Source organism: Typopeltis vanoorti, chromosome 19 (genome assembly GCF_054136105.1).
Source record: "Typopeltis vanoorti isolate ZY-2024b chromosome 19, IOZ_Tvanoo_1.0, whole genome shotgun sequence".
Classification (NCBI taxonomy): domain Eukaryota; kingdom Metazoa; phylum Arthropoda; class Arachnida; order Uropygi; family Thelyphonidae; genus Typopeltis; species Typopeltis vanoorti.
In genome coordinates this window covers 109,474,336-109,492,212 of record NC_143567.1, presented here as the reverse complement: position 1 = coordinate 109,492,212, position 17,877 = coordinate 109,474,336, and positions in this window count along the sequence as shown.

Sequence of the window (17,877 nt, the reverse complement as noted above, 5' to 3'; positions counted from 1 at the left end):
GCACCATTAATCCCAGAGAAGCAAGAGGACACTCAGTGACCTCTTCAGATTCCATCTTCAGATATGGAAAAGAGTCTGTAGAATAGACAGAGCAATGAAAAATGGATTAATCTTTCAAGAAGGGCTTCTTTTCTAGTAACGTCTTAATCGGATGGAAAATATGAGAAAATATGAGATAAAGAAAGCAGAAGAAAACAATTAAGAGACAGACATTAACTATTAACATTCCTGATAATAAAACAGGTTTTTATAAGGAAAGTAGGACTTGGTTTCTGGCTGGGCGCTAAATAACTTTCGCCAGCGTTTTCAGCACGTTGGGGTTTGAACTGAACTCGAACTCAGAACATCCGCAAATAGAAGCACGCATATTTCGTTCTTGATATGTAAACCGCTTTTATATGCTATCTCGTTGGCGCTAGCACAACTTATGGCTATATGGAAAGCGTAGAAAGATGTTTGACATAAAGAAAGTTAATTTTTAGTATAAAGAAAGATAAAGATGTAGAGAGAGAGAGAGAGAGAGAGAGAGAGAGAGAGAGAGAGGTTAAATTTCTAACTACAACTATTGCTTAGAAACGTTTAATAAATGGGCAAGAAGTTTAAAAATGAAAACACTCGTCCGTGACTAGCAAATGGAGCCCCTTCGATCAGAACTTTACTTCTCCAAAAGAGGTGGAAAAATTAAGGAATGCCCTTCTCTCCAATTGGTCTGACGTCATACAGTTCTCGTTTCTATGGTGATGGTGATTTGATTTGATTCAATGTCAGAAATGCATTGTCGATTGCAAGTATATTAATTGGTTACTGGATTTAGATTTACCGGAAAAAATACTTTTATGAAATTAATATACTTACAATTCTTCCGGACTTTCGATGATACCGCTGAGGAAGAAGACGATTCCGCACTAAGGCATCCTTCACTCACTTTGAGGAGGGCGAAAGTGGCTCCCTCTCATTTTCATCAGCTGATTTGGACTGGGAGGGGAATTATCGGTGAGTAATTGAAGCTGCTACACCGAGAGGATTGCCCTCTTCGGCAGCTGATAAAATGATGCATGACGCAAAGGAATTATGATTAAAAATGCAAATTATATACTGTCAATTTTCCCCAGACATTCGCAAAGTATACCTTAAGGAAACCTCCCCATTTCCTCCGTTCCATTTTCCTCTCCAGTATTGAAACCTTCTCCCTGTTTTTATTCGAAGAATTTATCAAGTTGTTGCTAAGGGTGGATTAACTATTGCCCAATTCGGAAAATTCTGTTTCCTTTTTATCTTTCAATAAAAATTCTCCGTTTTGGTTGTTCTGATCCGGACAGGAAGGGTCTTGCGTCATTTCATCTGCTGCCGTAATGGACAATCTTGTCAGTGTAGTAGCTTCCATTACTCGTCTTACTCACCGATAATCAAGCCTCCCGGGGAACCTCCCCGCAACCCAGTACAGCTGTAAATCAGGGTAATCGCGACAGACAGACAGAGAGGGTTTTGTCTTTTCTTTGTTTCTCTCGCACTCACACAATGCAGCGAGCAGAAAGAGACGCCAAACAGGCAGGGCAGTGCGAGCAACGAACGGTTCACAAACAATTCACTATGCTGGTGTTCTCGATAAAAATAAATAAATAAATAAAGTTCTTCTTAGCCGTAAATTCTAAATTCTAAATAATAATGACTGAAACAATAATTTTAGACAGACTTCATATTAATAAACGAATATTATTAGTTCATTCTACATTGAAATGAAGAAATGTGTAATTTTGAAATAACAAGCATCGTGTATTTTATTTAACTCTTGTTATTCTTTCGCAAATCTGATTGTTACGCAATCAGTATTTTGCAATCATTACGTTATTGTTGTTGTTTCCATGGTATCAAAATCACCATGCTTTCAATGTGGTCTTTACAGAATCAAAAATGAATACTTTCAAAGTTGTTTTGCTGCTAATCAACACGTTTTGATGAAGATAGTTGCTTTATTGCATCTAATGAATAGCTGCCAATTCAAAATTAAGCTTGTCTGTGTGATATTGTTATTTAAAAAAATTTAATATTTAAACTTGGAGGTTTATAAAATCGAAAATATTATTTTCAAAATCGGAAATCAAAATGTCACATTTTTGCACAATTAATAATATGACATTTCATTAGTGAAAATGATAATTGTGGAGAATATTTCTTTTTTCCAAGTCAAAACACTAATTATTGGACATGTTGAGTTTTTGAGAGAATCAAAACTTTCCCTGTTGCTTGTGCGTATTCTTAGCTGGAGAATCGAATAAAATCCACTTTCAACTCTCCATACTAGCGTTGTAGCAGAAAAAATTCTTTATTTTTATTTATTTTTCTAGCACTAAGTTCATTAATATCTCATTTTCACTTTTTCTTGGTTAGGACATTAAGCAGCCATCAGCTCTTTGATGTTGCCACGGGTTGCACACTCCAGAATCAGTATTTTTCTCTTCTCAGAGATTCTTTTTGTAATGGTAGGAAGGAAGAGAGGGGTTCGCTGTGGGGGATGACATATTCAAACTTTCAATTGCAATCATTTTAATAAGTGGTTAAAAATGAATCAAAGGAGATGCACGGAAATGAGATGAGAGGCACTTGGGCGTCATTTAAACGAAAAGCGTCCATATTTATTCTTTTAAAAGTGCTTCTGCCAACAAATTATGCGATAAGAAATTACAATCATCTGAGACACGAAATCATCAGTGGTAGAAACAACGCATTTCTCCGCAATCGCCTTGAAGCATATTAAGAAGAGTTTGTTGCTTGTTTTTGAAACTACCGGTAAGAAAAAAGCTTTTTATTTCGAAGAAATCTTAAAGAAACAAAAATTAGGAGGTTCCGACACATTTTATTAAAATAGCCTGATCGGTTGTCATGGTAACATCAGGATTCAAAAATCTGTATTGCTCTTTCTTTTTGTACCTCTCTCTTTGTAATTATCGCCAAATAAAAAAAATCGACTCTTTTAATTTAATCGCTAGAAAAATCAAAATTAATCAAACATTTGTTGATGAGGTAATCCATTGGTCAGATGTCACGAATAATAAATCCCTCACCAATTTAAATTGTTCAGTTTTTAAAATTTCATTCGGTGTGTTCCCTTTTGTGTTCGCTACACAAACACATTTCGCCGAAGTCCGATGGTGGATTCAAAAAGTTCGAGCATTAAGACGAGCCATAAACGAAGATAAACAGAAACGCGGAGCTTCGAGTTCTTATCAGATTGCCGAGGAAAGACGTTTCGGACTGTGTGCAGCTATTTTCTTTGCGTCCGATTTAAAGGAGGGTGGTGTCGGCGCTCGAGCTTGGAGATCCGGATCACCAAGACCAACCTATCTTATTTATTTACTTTTGTCGTCGACTTCCACATCATCATCGCCATGCGGCCACGAAGCTATCTCGCAAGTTTCAAGGCGCGTGAGAAACTACAAAGATATCTGTGGAGGGGGATTGTAAGGCACGGAGCTCATTTTGCACCGGAAAAGAAAAAAAATCTTGACTGCTGTTTTAACTTAGTGAAATTTATCCGCTTTCTTAAGGCGAAATCGCATTCCTCACGATTCCCGTCACGCGTTTAGTGTAAGACAACGTTACAAGTGCTACCAGATGGAGCCACCTGTCTTCACGATTGTGAGGAATAAATTTATTCATAACACTATTGTTAGGTTTTCAAATTTTTCCGCAGATGCAATCAAGAAATATAGAATGTCGGAAATGTACTAGGGACACCCCTGTTTGAGAATGAACATGCCGATGTACATACCCCTGCCGTCATATGCGATCTACACTGATATTTTGGATTCAAACGCACATCGAGCCGATTATCAGAAGCCTCTCTGATCTTAGAATTGGTAAAGACAGAACCCCCCCCACCCCCCAAGTCCAACTCAGCTGATGAAAACCGGAGGGTGACACTCGCCCTCCTCAAAGTGAGCGGAGGATGCCTTAGTGCGGAATCGTCTTCTTCCTCAGTGGTATCATCGGAAGTCCGGAAGAGGGTTCTCAAACGATCAACCAGATTGGCAAAAATGTGCTGGAATTGAATTCGGGTTGAGCATTTCAGAAACCAACCGAAATTCAAAAATGTCTTGTTTCGCTGAGAAAGGGCAGCACGATCCAACTACTGCAAGGATCAGGGGGAACTCCACTGTTGGAAATAAATTCGTAACAGGTCCTTTCACAGGACCGCATCTCCTGAACTGTGAACTGTAGTGGCGGACGTGTAATGGGGTGATGCGATTTATCCTGTAACGGACTCGGACCTTCGTGTGAGCAGACTCGGGCTTGGACGAATGAAGACGGATACACCAGACTTGTGCATAATCCAGTGCTTCTTACATTACGGTTGGTCTACGGTTTATTGTCTTTAAGGAGGACAATGCCCTACATTTTATTTCAGGTGCTACTGAGACACTGGTTTAAGAAAGCTGTTTGGAAAAAATTGATAATGTCCGGCTCTCCGTCCAACAGAATGCACTCAGGGACAACCGAAACGTAAGTTTGGGTGGAGGACAGGCTAATGTATTTTGGAACTTTCCAAGAGGAAAGTTCCAAATACCTGACTGGTATCGTTTCAAATAAACTTGAAGGGAATTTATCTTTGAAGGTGGAAAATGCGACTGGAGTCAAAGGAAAGGGCAAATGCTAACTGAGCTGTGTGCACTCTCGTATCTCAGATGTGTGGTTCTGTTCCAGAATTCATTCGACGTAGTGAAAAACCATCGCGAAAAGAGTTGGAGGATGTTTGTATTGTTGTAGAAAATACGTCATAAATGCGCGAGTGTTTCATAATGACACAAATGCAGTGGTTTCGGTTTCATTGTTTCCTTGATTTCAAAAAAAAAAAAAAAGTAAAAACTTTTTTACTGTTGTCATAGTGACAGAAAGCCATCGTTGATAATTGCAGGGCTATTCTCATTTTCATATTGTATGAACTCAAATCCGTCATCGAACGTGCCTTTTATGGTTACGAAATCAGGAACTTTTTCTTGGTAGGACGTAAACTGTTTGGCGCGGGTGAACAATTCAGTTGCCCTGTGGAAATGCGAGCAACTGCTCCACGCATATCGCAGGTCATCGTGAGCGATGGACGGAAAACAAATTTCGCGGTGTCATTTGAAGATTACACGCAAGTCGCCGTACACTTTAGTTTAAACCCGCGCCATCCGGGCTCATGAAAACACCGCGTAAGCGGCAATAATCGGCGTGGGCTTCGCAGGCAATACGATAATTATAAACGGATGCCGCAATTACTGGGAACGCGCCGAGCCTCGGAATGGTCATCCGTTTCTGTAATTGCGGATAAGTAAGAACCGAAAGCGTCCGTGTTATTGTCCCTGGCGCGTTAAATATCTCCGAAGCAAGTTGAACACGAAGTGCTCGCCCATAATGCGTCAGTATTATCCTCCCTTCATTCCGGGTTATTAGGATGCACGCGAACAGAGTTACGATGATTTAATTTCCGATTCGGAGGAATTAAAGCGAGCGATCTTTTGTTTGTTTGTGCGTTTCGCAATGCACCGCAAATGCATATCGTAAAGCCCACTTGTAGTGCATCTCCGATGCATTGAAACCCCCTTTAGGGGATGGAAAAGTTCAGAGCGAAACAACACAAATGAAATTGAGAATAATTAGTAAAACGCGGTCATCTTCACTCTCCGCAGGTGACGGCGACTCCACAGATACGATAGGTCAGCCGTCGATGGTCCTTGAACTGAAAAGCTTTGTGCCTACTGAGAAAGGAAGGCAAGAACTTCCCTCTTTAAGTTTGACTTCAAAGGGCAAAAAAAGGTTAAGTGGAATATTCTTTATTTATTTGGGATAAAAAAAACGAACTACGGAAGTCTGTGTTGAGAGAGAGAGAGAGAAAAGAATTACAGTCTCAAGTTTCGAACAGAGCAAATTAAGGCATAATATAGAAGACACTATTATGTTTTATTTATATAATTATGTTTTTTTTTTTTACAGTTTCTTCTTCTGGCGATTTGCCTATTTTGCGTAAGGTAGTCGCCCTACAATTCCGAGCCCCATCCCCTAAGTAAGTTAAGTGCTTCAGTTTAGCCCTCATGCGAAGACTCGGAAGAATAACGGAGCATTTCTTCTCGTATAGGGAAGTACGACGTATATGGAAATAAATTAAAACACTATGTTTAAGTTAAGGGATATTTCATCCCATATTGTTTCATAGCCGAATAAGAAACTCAAAGAGTTTCATTCCGAAAATAGAAACTATATAAAGTTCGGCGAGTCCAAGCGTAAGCAAATACCTGGATAGTGCAACACCAGGGAAACTCATAGTCCATCTGGTAGTGCAACGCTGGGGCAACTCATAGTAAGGGTGGAGCAAGCTCAGATCACTGTTCTTGGTATTTACCCATGATGTGAAACCCAACTCCTAGGAGCTGTATTACTGTTCTACATTATGAGTGAGAGAAGGTCACTACCCATACCTGTTTCCCTTTGTTTAAGTGCGGGGATACCATTCCAAAAACTCGTAAAATCCCCCGGATCACCCAATAATGAGCGACTCGCAGATCAGAAAGTCAGAAACTTAGAAACGCTCATTTGCTCATCTGGAAGGGTTACAGCAACAGCTGTGCCTCAGTTAACTTCACAGGCTACAGCATTGCCATTCATCAACCAAGCTACCAATCGGTTTCAACATTTATTAAGGTCTCATCAGTGAGTAGGTAGACCAAATAATATAATACCAAGTCCTTAAAGTCCTTAAAAGGACTGACTTAAAGGGGCAAAGCAAGAATGCGTTACATATTCCCCGTTATCTGTAGAGGACATTGCAAGGATAGGGTGTTATTGAGCTATATAAAGCTCTGATCATGGCCGGAGGGTAACAGCAATAGACGAGCTTCGGTTAGAACTTCATTGGCTACAGCATTGCCATCCATTACCCTCCCAGGATGGGTTTTTCTTCTACGCAAAGCCCACTTCCGCCATAATACCAAATTTGTAGCGAACAGAACTTACATACCCTACTATAAGAATTGCCAAGAAGGTGTCCTAGAAATTACTAATTATATGAAGAGCCAAGCCTTCAATTCGGCGACATAAACTTATTTAAGTTAAGGGATATTACATCCCATATTGGTTCACAGCCGAATAAGAAACTCAGAGTTTCATGCCGAATATAGTAAATATATAAAGTTCGGCGAGGCCAAGCGTAAGCAAATACCTGGATAGTGCAACACTGAGGCAACTCATAGTAAGGGTGTAGCAAGCTCGGTTCTCTGTTCTTAGTTGGTATTTACCCATAATGTGAAACCCGGCTCCTAGGAGCTGTATTACTGTTCTACATATATTTTGTGAGTTCAATATATCTCATCATTGGCCTATGGAGTAAGACAGGTGCTGAGATTCAGCAGATAGTAGGAGAGGAAAAAAACATCGAGATATATAGTGGTAGAGTAGAATAAAAAGGCCTAAACTGACCTGTTTTAGCCGTTGACCCCCCCCCCAGGGGTGCTTCTAAAACGGTCGTTGATTTTTCACTTTGAAAAAGGAAAACATCCTGAAAAGGAAACTGTAGAAAGACTGTGGAAAAGGATCTATGGGGATGTTACAGAAAAAGAGAGAGAAGAATCATGTGGAGGAACCAAGAGAGAGATGGAGGAAAAGACTTCTGACTTCCACTCGGGGTTGTCGACGTCGCTCAGTATTTGCACCTCACGTATGACGCCCCATTTGGAGAACACGCTACGGATGATATCTTCATTTTTTACATACTCTAAAGGGAATCTGGGAATTCTTAGCATTCCCAAAATGCTCCCCACCATGAAGGGAGATACTGTTTTGTCCCCACATTCAAATCCTGCGAGTAGCTTATTCCTGGTCTCTATATTTTCGTCACCACCTGATATCTGCCTCCCCCATAAGGGGTAAAACCAAAAATATTTTCTGCACTTACACAGTCCATAAGGGCTTTTGCTAACGTCCTTGCCGGTATGGTAGCATCCACCTCAATACCGAGGGTCCGCACACGCAGCAAAACAGTGGACATGATCGGGAGGGGAGGGGGGCTACACTATTCTCACCACCGAGTGTTTCTTCTTGCCCCAGTCCGGGGTTTATACCGTATCTGCCGTTACTTAGTTGGTTATCAAGATCCTCGATGAGACCCTTCGTCGATAACAACCGAACGAACAGATACTACAATTTAATCTTAACCAAAAGGCGAGAAGCAATGAGAAACTCAAACTGAAACTTGCCCTGGTGTTGCACTATCCAGGTATTTGCTTACTCTTGGACTCGCCGAACTTTATATAGTTTCTATATTCGGAATGAAACTCTTTGCGGCTATGAAACAATATGGGATGTAATGTCCCTTAACTTAAATAATTTCAAGTCGCCGAATTGAAGCCTTTGGCTCTTCATATAATTAGTTAAAACACTATGTTTATTTTTGAAGTAAAACTTTAATTTCAACATTCTAAAATGTTATATTTCTTGCTTTTCTGTTAACAAAATCATCGATGACATTGTCGAAGTCTATTTCATAGTAATGTAGGTAATTCTTGATCTATTTTATTTAGAAAAACTCCTCTCACAACTAGCAACACTTGAAGCAATTGTGAGGAAAATTCGCAGTAGTATTACAATATTTGGAAATGAGTTCTCGAGACTGTATTTTAGAATTGTAAAAGTTCAAAAAGGTTCAAAGTACAGCCCAGGGCAGACCTCCCCCTCTGCTCCCCCAGCTATGCCTCTGGTCCTATCAAGCATGGGTTTTCGTATCCATTGTTTCTTCTTTCTGCAGTCACGTTTCCTTTACTTTCTTCTTTATTTTTATTTTTCCATACAAGTTATTTTTCATCTTTGTTATTGGTCTCTTTATTTAACACTCCTCTCTCTCTCTCTCTCTCTCTGTCTCACTTTCTGCGACTATCTTCCGCAAGCTGGCTGGTTAGTGGCCGATGCTCGCATCGTAAATATTTTGCTGTCATCTCCTGCGAGAGGTTCCTATTGAGCCACGAGTACCACACGAATAAATTAGCTGCTTCATTCGTTCTTTCTTGCTATTACACAATGAAGCGTATTGGCATTGCAATAACATCGTACACTCTGCTTTGACTGTCACCCTGAACTGTCTTGTCGAAGACGAGTACGACGTCGTCATTGAAGTTACTGTGTGCAGTTGTTTAACGTGAAGTAATTATTCAGACAAGTATTGCCCATTTGTGAACCTTTGGACGCCCAATATTTGTATTAATTTCACGCCAAGATGCCTTCTCCTCGCGAAAAATCATTACCCGCAACCTGAAGAACATCATTCCTCAAAGAACCTTACAAATAACGTCTAACTGATGCCTTCTCTGGAGAATCAGCTCCTCGAGCCTTTTAAAATCATCGATCGTAATCTTGTGATCTCGTCTGAGGTTCCATCCCTCCTCATTGTCCTATATTTTCTCCTATGATTTTAAGGGGTTCCATTAAGCTCACCTCGACGTATGCCAGCGGTTTAAAGAATGTGTCTTTAGACCGCTGGCATCTCCTTAACTAAAGACTCCTTAACTAAGCATAAACCTTCCGAATATGCGCTGCAAAGAGGCTTCCTCTCTTCGCAATGCTTCCTTATAGTTGGAAAATAATTTTCATAACTGGAAGATTGCCCTGGCGAAGAAAAATAAAACTTTTGTGACAACACACACACACACGGGTTAAAGCCGACGAATTCCGTTAAGATACTTAGGATTACCATTTCTAGCCTACCACGTTGAGCTATCCAATCACGGGGTTGTGCAGCTTATTTCTTTCTGATCCCCATTTTCTAACGCTTCATGATCTCGAGTCCTTTTACTTCGGCACAAATCCGTAATATACTAATAATATCCGTAGAGTTTTAGTTCATCGAATGCATTCATAATGCAATCGCTAACACGTGTTTCAATTAGGTTTTAATGGAGGTACTGCAAGAGGACTTATCCTCTCACCTTCTATCAGGTATCGTGCATCGCGTAATAATACTCATGACTATCTGCTGATTTCTATGACAGGGGACGCGTCTCAGATAATTATGCCTCCCAAACGCAAATAGTATTCAATGCTAAGTTTCAGATCAACAACATTTTTCCGAAACTGGTTCATCATCTCATCTTATATTTTTCTTCATTAACCCACGTCCATGTTGGTCTTCCTGTGGATGTTTTCCTCGCTATCTTACCATCCAATACTTGTTTTGCTAATCATTCCTCTCCCATTCTATTTAAGTGGCCATACCACCTGAGATTAGCTCTGCTAATGCATTCCTGGATGCTGACAATGTCAAGTTCTTTCCTAATATCCTCGTTTTTAATATGATATTGCCATTGATGCCATCTGTTCACGCCTCTAATCTTTCTCAGGACTCTCATATCAGTGGTCTCTAGTGTTTGGTCAAGCGTTTTACTTCTGACCCAGCTCTCAGATCCATAAGTTAAAACTGGTTTGAACACTGTCTTGTGTACAGCTAATTTAGTGTTCCGGCTAATTTCTCTCTTATTCCATATGAATTTATTCAATTGACTTCCCACCATACCAGCTTTGTTGATTCTGTTGTCTATTTCCATATTTAATTTACCATCTTCACTAAAAATCGTGCCTAAATAGCTGAAATGTTTTACTTGTTTTTTATGTGTTCTCCATTCATTCACAGTGCAGTTGATATTTTCAACAGTTCTGCCTATTTTTATTTTATTTGCTGATTTTCGTGTACACTCATTACAGCAGTTATTCAAAAGAGAATCATGAATGCCTTAATGCATCACTTAGTGGAATACATCATTTTAATACCACTGATCATAATATACAACATTGATTACGAGTAATAACAGTAATAATAACAGAATTAAATACTGCTTAATATTTGATTTTACATAAAAAATTCCACCTATTCTAAAATGGATTAATGTACATTTTGTCAGTGTTTCTTTTGATTCTTAACTTTCAACTGTTGAATTATAAATTAATTATAATCTATTTGCTGATTTGCAGAAGGTTCCATGTTTACCATACAGATTGTCCTAATTCGAGAAGGCATTTTTGAGTACGTTATCGAGAGATGAATTCTTTGTCCACTTAGAAATCTGTATTGTTTATTGAAGCCCTGGAAGGAACCGGAAAGTAACAAGGTTATCTGGAGAGTAGGAGTTCTTTGTTTTGAACCAGCTGATAGTTCTTTCCCTGGGTGTGCCATTTTTTTCAAGCGTAGTGATGACTAAGGAATATCGAGAATGTAATGTTTGATTATGATGTGTTGTTACGAAATAAAACACGACAACTTCGTTATGAGTATGATTAAACAATCAACAGTCGCAAACGAAAAATACATTTGTCTGATATTTCGATTTCCTTAGCAGTGAACGAGAGTTTTTGGTTTCTCTTAAAGTTTCTGTCTGGTCTCTGAAGAGAACCAACCAGTTCGAAACAACTGTCAGGCCAGTGAAACCTTTATCAAATGCACTAATAAAAGGAGAATATATGTGCGCTTGGGCAGCGCCCATATCTTTTAAGTAGTGCAAGCTAAGGCAACTCGGGGATTTAGAGGATTGTATTCTCGTAAGTTCTCCGGTCCACTTACGAAACATTCATAGTTTCTTCAAGCATTCGGCTTTGAAATAATGTTGGATCTAGTATCTACTTTGCTTATGTAATTTACGTTGTCATCATCGTTGCGGCATGGTTTGGAGAATTAGTTGACTGGTTCTTGTTTAAAATCCACTTTCTTTGACTGATATAAGACCACGGTTGGTATTATTGGTCCTACTGGTGATTTGGAGGCTCTAGAGCAGAGTTTAGAGATTCTCTTTACAGGGCACCATTCTCTTGCAAACTTTTGTCGTTAACAATTCAGAAATCAATCGCTCACAGTTCTTATATTTTGGCTTCGGTTGAACATTTTGAACAGCGTCAGCTCAAATCGTATTAATCATGAAGGAATGACACCATGGGTTTCTTAAATAATCTCTTCGAATACTGGTTAAGAATTCAAATGCTTGTTTTAGGTTGTCTACAAGTCAGTACAAAATCTCAGACTTACTCATAAATTTTTCCAGTCCCGTGTTGATAGGGAACATCTCCGGTCTGAGCCTCAACACAGACAAAGAGTTCAACGACTTTTTATTGGTCGCTTAGAAAATGGTTTTCCCGAACAGAACTCATTACCACAAATGCCCAACACGACTACTTTTCCCGCGAAAAGGATTACGTTTTTGCTATTCCGTGCTCATTCAATGCTTATGTTTTCTCCCAAAGAAACCAAACTAGAGAGTGATAATGAAATACAGAAAAAACAGCCTTATAAGAAATGTGCATTTTTATCCGCAAAGAATTGCATCAAACATATCCGAATTTAGAACTCAAAATATCAATATCTCCCCTTGATGCTCTTGCCAGCAGTCCTTTGTGATCCGTTTAAAGGTTCATCTCTCCCCTCCAACGAGATTGCCTTTAGCAGAATCGCACGATGACCTCAGAACGGTTTTTCTGTCTGCGCATTTATAAGTGATAAAACGCATCTTCAACAGAAGCGTCTTTATAAATGATAAATACATTTATGGTAATTTTCTTAGCCAGACGACCTGCGATGATCAAAGCGTGAGTAATTTATTTCGAAAAAAGAACGAAGAATCCGATGTAAAATTCGGCTTCACAAGATCAAAGTCTTCACTTACGCTTTGATGTAAAAAGCGATCCGACAGCATCGTTTGGTGGCCGAAGACGATTTAAACAATCAGATGTGGATCCTTATAATTTTAAAGCTGATACGGCACTGGTTTCTTTGAGCATCAACAAGAAACAAGACATTAGCTGCATTTCGGTAGTTTGCTTTTCGTAAAACGCAATTCTGCCCTTGAATGTGTTCTTAGAATTTGATTAAGAAACTTGAAGATTCTCTACTTAAATTTTTAATGAACGGGAGAAATTCTAGGCTCATTTCTGGAAAAGAAAATTTCTAAGACGACCTGAAAATGTAAACATTTGTTAGTTTCGATGCATGCAATTTTACTTAACTGTTGACAAAGAAAAGTGTTCATACTAAAATCATAAATAAATAAATAAACAAATAAAAGAAAAAATAAAATAAATAAATAAAACACTGAAATATCTGTTCGTGTTCAGAACACCAGAGGTCGCTTCTGAATGCTCACAAAAATTACTCATCGGCCAGACGAAAAACATTACAAAGAACTTGGCACAAAATCGTGGAAACACTGGGGTGTTGAGCAGGGTAACGTCACTGTTTCTGATGTAATGCGTGCCGAAAAGGAGCGGCAGATACAACTCATTCTTTATTCCCTGCAGCTTCTGATAATCTGTGATTTTTTTTTGTTCCCTGCAGCTTGTGCAAATGCGCTGCTGGTAATCTGTGTTGTTTTACCATTGGAGCATAACACATCAATGATCAGCCGAATTTCTTTATGCGTATGTAGGACACTCTTGGTGAAAGGATTAATGTAAAACACAAGGGGTTATACGTCACCCACTAGCTGTTCCGCATTTCATTTGATAATGAGTATGCTTACTCATGAGCAGGTTTATAAATTGTGAATACTACTTGTCATAATTAAATACTCGATATAAGTCGCTAGCTGAAAGTCCTTCCACAGCAAAACAGCCGTTTTTAAAACTTGCGATGCTTTTATGGCATTCAATAACAAAAAATAACATTAAATTTAATAAAATGACATTTTATTAAAATCTCATGCCCTTAAAATCTGATAACTTTCAAAGGTACTGACTTTCACTTCTGCAGCTGCCTTCGTTAAGCAGCTCTGTTTCATTTTGAGACGTCATTTATACAGCTGGTGTTTTCCGTTAGCAGTTATCTAGTTGTCTGATTACGCGACTGTCTTGCCGTAGTTTTTGTTTTAAAAATCGCACTGGGGTAATGCAGTCGCATGTTTCACATACGGTGGTGAGCAGGGAAGCAGTTGATTCGAAAGAATTGAAAAACAATGTAAGTACAACTCCGTGAAAGCTGTTTGGAGTTCTTCCAGAATGCATTCGCATGCATGAAGTCCTCGAAGAAAATTTCAGATTTCTTTTCCAAAACCAGGTCACTCATTGTGGGCAACTACGAAACATTTTAAAATGTGACAAAGCTTTTGTAAGCATTTTGATTAGTCTTAACCTAACAGACGCGTTCAGAGCATAACGTAAGGCACCTTTGAAGAGTGGTGCATGTGTGTGTGTGTGTGTTATCCCAGTGAAAAATAAACGTTTTTGTTTGCTTATTTTGTCAAATGGAAGTTTTATAATATTAACACGCTTCTGTAACTTCTGAAACCGTTCTAGATGCATAATGCTAGAAATATTTAACGAACTCTTAGCTGGAACATATATCAAAGACAGTTGTTTCTATGGATCTCAACTGAATGGTCAAGAAATTAAATGTCTAATAAACTGTATTCTGCAGTTACGATTTATATCATTGAGTCCTTGTCAAGGAGACATTCTTTCGTATTGAAAATACCAACATATTTTCACAAACATCTCCCTCGTTATCTGGATAGCTGGATTTCGAGAGGCTTCAATGCTACTTGAGTTCATCAACATTTGCAGATTGTCCGCAAATTTTATGGGTTTCAGGGCATGCACGTAACCCCAAATAAATTAAATCTTATTAATCCATTATTAAAAGTGTAGAGTTCATTTTCAATTTCTGCAGCAGATATGGTAACGAAATTATAGACTAATTTAATTATTTTAAGGTTACTAACTCATCCGATTCTCGCTTCCATGGCTACAAAATCTAGAAAGTTACTTTTCGGTGAAGTTTAGCGAATCGAATTTACTCTTCTCACTGATGATGTTTACCGATTGAAGTTGTCATGGTAACGAAATGAAGCATGTTAGTGAAAACTTATCGCTGTCTTTGTTCTTGACTGGTAAGTTCCTTTAGTTTGAAGAATTTTCGTCATTTGAAGAAGTCTATAAAAGCAGCCATATTTGAATCTGCATTAAAATGATGTTCTTCACACTCCTTTTGAAGAGGGGCGTCACTTACAGCATGTTCAATAGCACATCGGAAATTAATACTCCAAGAGATTAAAACAGGATAATCTTAGAAAAGAAGCGAGGAGCTGTCACTTCCCTGACTAAAACAATAAATCAACTGTAAAGGGAGAGATGGAAGATTAAGAGCAATACGACCATTGATAGATTTTAAATAATTAAGTAAATTAGTTTCATGAGCTGTTTGTTATTCCGAAAGCTAAGAGTGTCATCAGAGCGAGAGATGTGGCTGTTTTAAGGTTGACGACGATGCGGAAGACGGAGGAGAATTAATTATTACTCCAGGACTTCTTGTGGTGTAACTAAAACGCCAAACATGCAAAAGGACCGAATCTGTCGAAGTGTAGGACTGTTGCTCTACCAGAGACATCGCCTCAAACGAGGATGTTGCTTGACAAGGCAGCCTTCATCTGCGTCATCCTAACATAGAGTGTTGGCTCACTTGGGGATATTACCACCCCCAAGGGATGAGAAGTGTCAACTGCGCTCTGATCCGAAGTAAGCAATTACAGCCCGAACTGCTGTTTGAAGGTCTTCAAACATGATGCATCGGAATACGCTTTCGAGAACTTGCTCGATTAATAGATAGGACACTAGACTCTGCCCTTCCATCTGCTCCCGTTTTGTTATTATTTCCAACTACTTAGTGACATCAAGAATTATGGAATAAATAATTGTAGTTTCATTATATATCAATTAATTGTATTACTGCTCATCTCCATTTGACTTTTCCACTGAAGTTCATTCGCATTTCATAAGGAAGTGGATGTTACCTCCCCAGAATATACCCCCCCCACGCGCGCGCGCACGCACGCACGCACAATAGCGTTGTATTTTAAGTTATTCTTATGCACTTCATTTCGCTTATAATTCTTAAATGAAGCAAAGGTTTTTAAAATCAAGCGTCGCAGTAAACCTAGAAAGAGGCAAAGGATATTGGCGTATTGGTGGATAGGAATTTGAAGTTCAAAGGTCACATAGCAAAAGTTGCAAATACAACTCAGAGAATAATTGGTATGTTGAAGCGAACCTTGACATGTAAGGATAAGGAAGTAATTTTGCCTCTTTATAAGCTTTGATAAGACCACACCTGGTTTACTGTGCGCAGATTTGGTCTCCCGGGTTCCAAGGGGATAAAGAAGCTGTGGAAAGGGTGCAAAGAAGAGTTACAAGGATTATATCCGGATTATGAGATTTAGATTATGAGGACAGATTGGTAGTATGTGGATTGCAGACTTTGGTTGACAGGAGAAAGAGGGGTGATATGATAGAGGTCTATAAACTTTTGAATGGGTGTTTTAGCATTTCAAATGATGAAATGTTTCGTTATATGGAAGGCGGGGAGAGAACACGGGGGCATCCATGGAAGTTAAGGTTGTTCTCAGTGAAGAAAGGGGTAAGAGAAAGGTTTTTAGGTTTTTCTCACAGAGAGCAGTGAGTGAGCGGAATAATTTGCCCTTAGGGTTAGTGAGTGCATCTAGTGTAAATGAATTTAAGGGAAGGTATGATAGCTGGGTTAGGTGATTTATAACTTCCCTCGATGTTATAAATGACACTTTTCCACTCGATTCACTGATGAACACTCAAGACGATCGGGTTAAAATCACTTGCCAATTAAAGAACAGTATAAGAAAGATGAAGAAAGTTGAACTTTATTTTGCTGCTAACAACTATTGCAAGTCTTTGTCAAGCTGAATTGAACATTTTCTACGACGTTAATTAAAAGTTCCGTTATATGCTGATAATATTTCGGAGACTACACACAAGAAAATCGACTGTAGATCTCTCACGCTATTTTATACAGCAATGTACGGCGCTGGAATTAGAGATCACGGGTAGCAGTTGTCTTCTCTACCCCTCCTCCTATGATGCCTATTAAGCACGCTACCGGCCAATAGACATCAAGGTTATCATGGATGCGAAGTGCACATTAAAATTGTAATACCATTGATATTACATTGAAATATATGATGGATACGAAGCGTATGAGGATGCATATTTGATCCATGATGGCCGGTAAGGTGGTTAAATGATCAATGGTATTGGACTAGCTATCAGGGATGATTAAGGGTAAACATTGTCCATCGCTATCAATCTTCAAAAAAGTTGGTTAGGACAAAAAGGTCTCACACGCTCACCTTACAAAAAAAAAAAAAAAGCTTTATATAATTTCTTTTAAATATCTTAGACACTTAAGTGACTGTTTCCTTAAAAAAAGTTCAAGAGCTCAAGAACGTTCCAGAAAGTTTGAGGAACCATGAAAAATACCTGACAAAACACAAAATGACAAAACATCAAAATTCAGTTTTTTGACAGAAAATAAAACGAGGCCACACAAGATGAGCTGAAGAACAAAATCTGAAGTTTTCTTCAAAAAGTGAGCTGAAATATCACGTGACTATTTATAATGACAAAGATTTGTTTTTTAATTAGTGCAACAGAAGAAAAGAAAGTAAAAATCCTCTTAGCAATGGCAGTTCTCAAGTCCCGTACTTGATTTTACTTGCCTTGAGAATGTGAAGCGAAGCTTCTCCTTTCCTCCTCCGAGCTGTCCTAAACACTTTCTTTGGAATACGCTTTTTTTCATTATTCTTTTGTGTCCTCCTTTTAACATTTCACTTTTGAGTTTATTTGTTCTGTTTCTTGTTAGTGCACGACAAACTTTTGTACTCATCAGGTAGAAAACGAGATGAGTTGAAACTGCTTGCTTTCGATTTGAGTCAAGGAACTTTCTGCCTTCCTTTTTACAACGAAGAACCTTCTACACAATGCGTAGTTTAAGAAAATATGAATACGATTAGCTAGTCTTTTAAATCTTCATATTTCACGACCTGCGATAGAAGTAATGAAATATAAATTCATCGT